The sequence below is a fragment of the Sinocyclocheilus anshuiensis genome, unplaced genomic scaffold (genome assembly GCF_001515605.1).
Source record: "Sinocyclocheilus anshuiensis isolate Anshui unplaced genomic scaffold, SAMN03320099.WGS_v1.1 scaffold615, whole genome shotgun sequence".
In the NCBI taxonomy this organism is placed as follows: Eukaryota; Metazoa; Chordata; class Actinopteri; order Cypriniformes; family Cyprinidae; genus Sinocyclocheilus; species Sinocyclocheilus anshuiensis.
In genome coordinates this window covers 822,572-830,547 of record NW_015552647.1, presented here as the reverse complement: position 1 = coordinate 830,547, position 7,976 = coordinate 822,572, and the positions used below count along the sequence as shown (strand labels likewise).

Genomic DNA, 7,976 nt, shown 5'->3' with positions numbered 1-7,976 from the left:
TATATATAAACCATTACCATTGACTGGACAGAAAAGTGGACAAAAAATATCTTGAAACTATTCTTCAAAATTTCTTCTTTTATGTTCCACAGAAGACAGAAATTCGCTCAGGTCTGGAATGACACGAGGGTGAGTAAATAATGACAGAATTTGTATTTTTGGATGAACTTTCTCTTTAATAGGAGCATTCTAATATCTTCTCAATCTGTATTTTTGCAAACTGAACACAGTTTGGGAAAATACAAAGCTTATTAAGTATCTGTCTAATAATATTGAGGTAGTTCATACTTAGAAAGAGAGTATGTGACAGAGAGTAGGTGTGGTGGGGCCAAGAAGGGTCGTAATCTTAACAGATGCCACCTCACGTGTCACTTCACCATCTACACGGTTGCCACAAACCACCATCCAAGTGTACTCAAACGCAGCACGTATTAAAAACACTCACACTCGCCTCTTATCAGATTACCATGCTTTATGATTGGCCTTCCATTGGCCTCTTTATTTAATAGAAGGTTCCTTTCTTCTTTGAGATGCCATAGAGTGTTACATCACTGCGCTTGAGCCCTGTTATCTATGTTGAGGCCTGTTCTTGTAATGGGCTTTATTGATCTAAACAACATCAGGCTAGCTGTGATGTTATTAAGGTGAAGATAACTTCACTGTAACTTCCACTCAAACAATGTATTAGTGTTTTATTGGGTTTAAATAACTTTGGCTTTTAGACGCTAATGTAGCCGGTTAGTCACCCTGCTCTTTTATGGCTGCAGGATCTTAATAAAGCTTTCCTCTTTACATCCTGCTGTGTGTGAGTATGTTTGTGTGTGTGTGAGAGAGAGGACAGGAGATGCCGAGTGCTTGCTAGGAAGTTTCTGCGCCTTTAGTAAACAGCAGGAACTCTAAATAATCTGAGTAATTATACGTTGGTGGTATCCGTATTAAGCACCGCATTATCAAGCCGTGGTTCGTGCCGACCCGGACCTTTAAACTCGATCCACAATGCTGCCTTTTTTCTTTGTCAAATTAACATATGTGGTAAGAATTATTTGTGGGTTTAGAGTCATTTATTAACTGCATTTCGCAGAAAACTTTTTTGTCTTCCAAGGGCACACTGAATCCAATATTTATGAAATAACGATCCCATTCATCTACAGGCATATTTTCTGTGGGAAATTTAATTTGCAGCTATTTAAAGCCATGCGTTTGGTAATGAATTATTTTGTCATCCTGCCTCTGATGAGATTCATCTTTAATAACTGTAACAATTATTTTATTAAAAAAGAGGAGCCATGCATTATGGCTATCTCAGCAAGGTCTAGAGCGTGCGAGGATTCTCATTAGGAGGGTATTATTACCCCTGCTGGGCTTTCATTCACACTACCCGACTTAAATTACATTATGTGTCAACAATGTTTGCATTAAATTTAAGCAGTCATATTTACCAATTTTTCCCTCTCTCTCTCGCTCCCTACTACTGACACATTTAGATGTATTAAAAAGATAAAACACAGTTCTAGATCTGATAGGATGGCTTATTGAACGTTTACTTCAGTGCTGACTTTTAATAACGCAATAATATTGAATTTGTATGCCGGTTGTTTTTTATTAAAATGTTTTTGAAAGCTGTAGCCAGCCATATTGTTGTCTGAGAAGTTGAAAACTTATTTTTTCCTTTTTCAGAACACAAAATACACTGTTTTTAAAACAACTTTTGTGTTTCACAGAATGAAGAAAATTACACAAGTTTGTAGGACATAAAAGTGAGGAAATTATGGATGAATTTCTTTAAGAATTCCTTTAAAAGTGGCCTGACACCCTCTGAGAAACTCTTTTTTTAATGTAGCTAGTTGTGCATGGGCAATCACTGCAGTTTTTTCAGATAATATAAAAATCTACTTTGGAGAATGTAGTTTTGTCTAGCAGCAAATGAGATCAATATCAAATAAACATTAGACCAATGCAGCGTCACCTTCTTTTTTAAGAAGGGGCTTTTTGATGGAAACTTATCTAAAGGTGTATCATGACAAAAATCTCAGCTGTGCTCAAAAAAGGCATACTTTTTGCATATTAAAGGCGTGACCAGCAATACTCTGACAAATGTTACCATTTCTGTTCATCAGTCTCTCAAGGACGTTGGAACGTTCCAATTGGAAACAAATACTGTGTAATACCTATTTTAATGCTTCCCCATTTTTTTTGTTGATGCCTCTAAAAGGTTCCACTGCACATGGAACCATCTGCGAACATGGAAACCAAATGTTGTAGCCTCTGTTCCGCATTTTACCACAACGCACTGTACACAAACAAAATGTTTATGGCTCACTGAGCTGAACCTATCCTGGCCCGAGACAGAAGCGAAATTGCTGAATGTGAGGTAATCGGTTATTTCAGTTTGACCACTTCCTTAAACTCCTGCTATTACTCACAGTGATACTTTTCCAAAGAAAACCTCTGACTCTCCTGTAGGTATAATGGTTTGGTGGATTTATGTAAATCAAATATTTAGCTGGACTGTAGAAGTAAAGTGGAGACTATCTGTACCTGGAAATTACAGTGTCGGGGAGAGGGCACTGTAATGGAGTGGCAGAGCAGTTTGCCTTTAATGTCAGCCATTCTTCAGTGTCTTGTTTGGTTCTTTTGCAACATTGAGAGATTAGAGTATTAAAGAAGGATGTTTGCCTGAGTTTTACCATGTTTGTCTCGGAGCTTTTGATTATGAGAGCAGTAAGACCAAGATGCTTCAGCAGTGTCTCTGCTTCATTTATATTCCAAGTTCTGTCATGAAACTCTAGATGGCGCAGGCTGATGGATCTTTAACGCAAATTGATGATGTTCACAGAGTTAAACTACTTGGCACAAGCTGATTGGTTCATGTTCCATACGCAGCCAATAAGCTTACTGCTTAACATTTAAATGGCTGGCTAACAATCACTAAAGCAGTTTGCGGCGTGCTTTCAGAGTTCCTCTGAAACCCTCCACCTTCCCCAGCTCCACTTGTATAGATCTGCTGCGGGTTATTATATATGCTGTTTGTGCAGCAGCAGTATGTCTTAAAAACTCACAGCACCGTATCATAGTTGCTGAACTTGCTTTGCAGCAGCAGGAATAATCTACGACAACAGCAATAACCAACAGCAGTGGAGCAAATCTGTTCCGCCAAGTCCAACTACATTAACATTGTCATATCCATCACCATGCTAAAATCTTCAGAGAGTTGTCATGATAGAACTATTGTAATGAATCAAATCAAATCTCAATGGTTCGTTTGCAGCATTTCTCAAAAATAGTCACTGAAGTTCATTTTATTAATGGCAATTTATTGGCTTTAATTTTTTATTTAACTCTTTTATTAGTACTAATAATCTATAAATATTGCTGATATAAAGGAAAGTTATTAAATGACATTGTTTTCATTCAGTGGAACATAATACAGAAAACGAGCAAAGAACATTTACATTACCAAAGAACATCATACACTCCCATTAAAATCAGTGAAGCTATCTACACTGTATGATGAATAAATTTCTTATACTTACATCGCATGTACATCTGCACTTTATTGTTTATGATGAAAGAATTCGCGAGTCAGAATTCCGTCAGCGTGCGCTGAACAACAAAACTCCGTTGTTTCAGCGATTACTCATCTGAATGCCTCTGATTGGCCATTGCATTCATAAGCATAACATAATCGTGTGTGATTGGTTATAACGCGCAACACTGTTAAAACGCGGAAAAATAAATATAATGGAACAAATAAGCCCTAATATTAATTAGATAGTATTACTAACATGATAATAATTATAATAATAATTATAATAATCATCTTGCTATCGTCAGTGGCATCAGCCACAAGCGATATCTCTGACTACCGTCGATACACGATACTATCGTCTATCGGCACAACCCTAGTGGAAAACCATGAAGATACATGTCTTGATTTTTTGTAACTTGCATTCTTTATTCTTTATTTTTATTTTGAAAGGGGCAATGCACATTAATTAACATAAACACTCAAGTTTATTATATAAATGTGCCAGATTTAGCCATACAGGCAAATTTTCATCTGAAGTCCCTGTCAGGTTGATGGTAAAGTCCACAAGTACATAAATAAGAAACATTCCAGCAAACATAGTCACAATCATAAAATACTTTACATATAAAACCCAGAAGCAAGCAAGAAACCACTATTTCAAATTATGAAGACATGTTTGATTGTCCAATAACCAACCTTTTTATCGATTCAGAAAAAGAAGCAAAATATGTAATATTTCTTAGTTCTATAGGTATAGTATTCCAGCCATTAAACATTTTGAATCTACTTGACTGTAATTTATGGTTGAGCCTATAATTTAATGTTTTGCAGAAGACAATTGTTAATAAAATGACCATTTATAAATACATAAATATTGAGATTAAATATTGAATACCAGGAAAAGGCTTTCAGCTATATCATCTGATACACAACAAGAAAAAAAAAATATATATATATCTTTTTTTGTAATTTATTTGACCCCATTTGAAATTTGTCTTGTTTTAAGAATAAACCATTTTATTTTAACTGAAAAACAAAACAAAAATACTGATTAAAAAAAGAAACAGTGTTGTCACATGTGACGTATCTACTTGTATCAATACACTTGTATTGACTCTCGACACAGGTTGTCACATGATCTTCATTATCATCACTCCATCAGAGTTACGGTAATCTGCTAGATGTAGCCACCTCTTCCAGCATATTATTTGGATGTTTAACCCTTTTTTCCTTCTTCAAGGACAAATGGCAGATCTCCATGCGAAAGTCCCTGAGCTCTCCTGAAGCAGCAGATCCCTTTTCAGCGCCAGCTGTTCTTCCAGATAAACTCTGTGGCGTGCTCGCAGATTCTCTTAATATGATTTTGCGGGGTTGGGCTCAGGAGAATAGACGCAAAACAAGCGTGCCAGGAGAAAGAGAGCGTTGAATTTTGTATCAGCAGGCCCTCGTAGTGCAGCAGCACTTTTTAGTAGGCGGCCAGCTCATTCATGAGCAGATGTTCAGCGCAGGTCCAAGCTGCAGTTAGCATGAACTCTGCTGCCCTCTCAGCCGTTGGCTGCAAGGACGTTGGCAGCGACCCCGGCATCTGAGAATTCATTCCCGGCAAAAACGCCGAGCACCGCTTCGCCCAGACTCCTTTTTTTAGCCGCGTTGCCCATCCCACGAGCTGGCCAGAAATGGAGGAGGGCTTTTCTTTTGACAGGCCATCAGTCTTCGCTCTGACACTGATGAAAGACTCGCCCGGGTCAACTCAGGGGACCGGCCCCAAAACTTCCTGAAGACAATTTTGCTCAAGTTTGTCATTAATTTTTATGACGTCCTCTGTATGAAAATAAGCCACCTGGCACGAAAACCAAAACAGACTCTTTTGGAAAACAAAAGCGGCCTTTTTTGCATCATTTGCGTGAAGGTACCCTTGAAATGGGGAATTGCTATATCAGATTAACGCAGGTGGTTTAAGGGAACGCGCTGGTCAGGTTGGTTGCTACGCTAAAGCCCAGCTGCTGCTGTGGTTAGCCAGGTGGTTCGGTTAGCGTGGTGACCTCAATACACCTCGAGAGACTCGAATAACAACCAATACAGATGAAGCATTATCGTGTTTCATTTACATAACACCGTTATGTTGCAGTGCGTCCATGTAGCCCTTTCCCATCAAACGACTGAACGCCAAACCGGCATATGTTCCACACGGAAAGTGTGAAATGTTATTCTTCTCTTTCGTTGCGGTGCATGTGAAGCTGTAATTGAAGAATGATGAGGGTTTTAGTCCTTTTTTTTTCTCCTTTCAAGCACTTGTATCTTCAGCACGTCTCCTACTTCACACTATCTAATTGGCCGTTTTCAGGTTGGGTTTATGAGAGCAAAACTAATTAGTGTTTCTAAATTCAGAGAGCAAGAAAGAGGGAGGGGGAAAAAAGGAAAGCATGGTTGAATGGATTGTTCTGGTTTCCTCTCTGGTGTCAGGCTCATAACAATGAAATAAAGAGTCTAATCACTTTCAAACTGCTCGTTTTTTTTTTTTTTTAAACCAACACTGAATGTCACTTTCTCTCCTGGCATTTTGTTTGGCACGATCACAGGCCCGGGGATAAAGCGAGCACTTGCCCTCTTTACAAACTTTTTCCTTTGTAATTCGTGGGAAGGCTTTGCAGGGGAAAAACAATGCGCGTGTTTTTAGGTGGGGTTGTTTCTTCTTTTGATTCGGAACGTCCTGGTGAAAGACGGGTGGAGGGTGGAGAGTTTACAGTAGCGTTGACTTTTCGGCCGTTACCTTTATTCAGAGAGCTCCAGCTGCAGCGCGCCCTCAGGAAGGCCACCGCGGGAGCGCACACACACACACGCCGGCCCCCGGTGTGAAAGAAAGCCCTGTTTGAGTTGGCACAACTTTTGCTGCCTCTGCAAGAAAGACAACAGCGGCGGCCGCGCTGGCCAGGCGGGCCGTCGTTCTTCTAATCAGGATGTGCCTTTTCCACCTCTCTCAGGAAACACATTTATGCCTCTCCCTCTCCTCAGCGGCAAAAAAGCGAGGGACGGACGGAAGGGAGAAAGTCGGTGAAGATGAGTGACAGGATCGGAGTCCGGAGGGGATTGGGCTAATCTGAGTTTAGTAGTGCTCCCTCAACACCTCACCCTCCCTGCCTCCACTGGGCCTTCATTTATATTGAATAAAAAAGTTTATAGGTCAGTTTAACAATGTGCCGTAAAACTCGCACTATTTTTATTTTTCCACCTCTCCGCCGGAGGGATTCGCATGGAGAGGGCCAGTAATTAAGAAGCTGTGAATCCAGGGTTAGGGAGGAAGAGTGTTTAAATGCAATTAGAGCGTCCGCTCGAATCAATTTGAACCCAATTACAGTTTTCATGAATGTGCTATTATTTGTTTAATCAAGGGAATTTTGCCCTTTTAAGATGCTAAAAATGTATCGCGAGATTATTTAAACGCGGAGTGAAAATAAACTCGTCGGAAGCGGGTAATGAACAATTGTTTCAAAGTGACCTCTCTCGGTGTGCCCTCCCTCGTTACCTTGTTCTTCTCTGAAAAGAAGACTCCATTTGATTTGTCTGGAGATAAAGCTATCACAATATCGGCTGGATAATTAGCACAAAATCCACATCAGTTTTTTTGGGAACTGGATGTGGAACACCGGTCTCTGATGATTTGAAGTTTCAGTAGATTTCCTCATTTCTCACTGATGTTTTTTCTTGTCTGTCCTTCTCTCCTTTCTGTCTGCGTTCTCTTCCACCAATCTTTCTACCTGCTGTCTGTCCTGCAGGCAGGACAGTGCAGTGGTCCAGCCCTGTGGATGCTGAACGGTACGCCTCAAGTTTTTAACAGTGTATGTGTGTGCCTAGCCACACTTTTGAATGAATTTCATTGCAATAGATAACTAAATATTAAACCAAGTGGAATTTGCAAGCAATTGATGCTAGACCTTCTCAAAACTGCACTTTTTTTAAACACCTCTTGTAATTACTTTTAACCAATTGGTCCCAAAGTCATTTTTAGTGGATATATGAAGTCAGTTCACCTCAAGTTACCTTCTTTGTTATCCGTTCACTTCAGTTCATGCAAATGCAAATTTAGGATATGTGTGGTAGTTTACTCTTTTTAGTCTTCTTAACAGTAATTCTATAAAGCCCAACAAACATTTTTTTATGAAATGTTTTTATTGATTTATTTAAAATAAATGTTACTTGGTTTAACATTTAATACATATCTAATGCAGTTTTTATTAATTCATTCATTATTTTTTTTATTTAATTGCCGCTTTGTTTGTTTGTTTATTTATTTACAGCAAATGCCATGTGGTTTGTTTGTTTATTTATTTATTTATTTATATCAAATAATTGAGATTCAGTCTTTTTGTATGTTTGTTTATGTATTTATTTAATTACAAGAAAATTCTACATGGTTTAATATTTATTTAGAATAGATTCTACTTTGTTT

At 38.7% G+C, this 7,976-nt stretch overlaps 1 long non-coding RNA gene across 2 annotated transcripts in view; it reads left to right on the top strand.

Moving 5' to 3' along the window:
- The window catches only part of LOC107667043 (uncharacterized), a 57,899-nt gene extending 50,556 nt beyond the window's left edge, over window positions 1-7,343 (top strand). The window contains exon 4 of one of the 2 annotated variants that reach the window (XR_001631749.1): window positions 7,303-7,343. This is a non-coding gene — a long non-coding RNA (uncharacterized LOC107667043). Of the gene's footprint in view, window positions 1-92; window positions 124-7,302 lie in introns of those variants that run through there. The other variant, XR_001631750.1, reaches the window with a different exon arrangement.
- The last annotated feature ends 633 nt before the right edge of the window (window positions 7,344-7,976 follow it).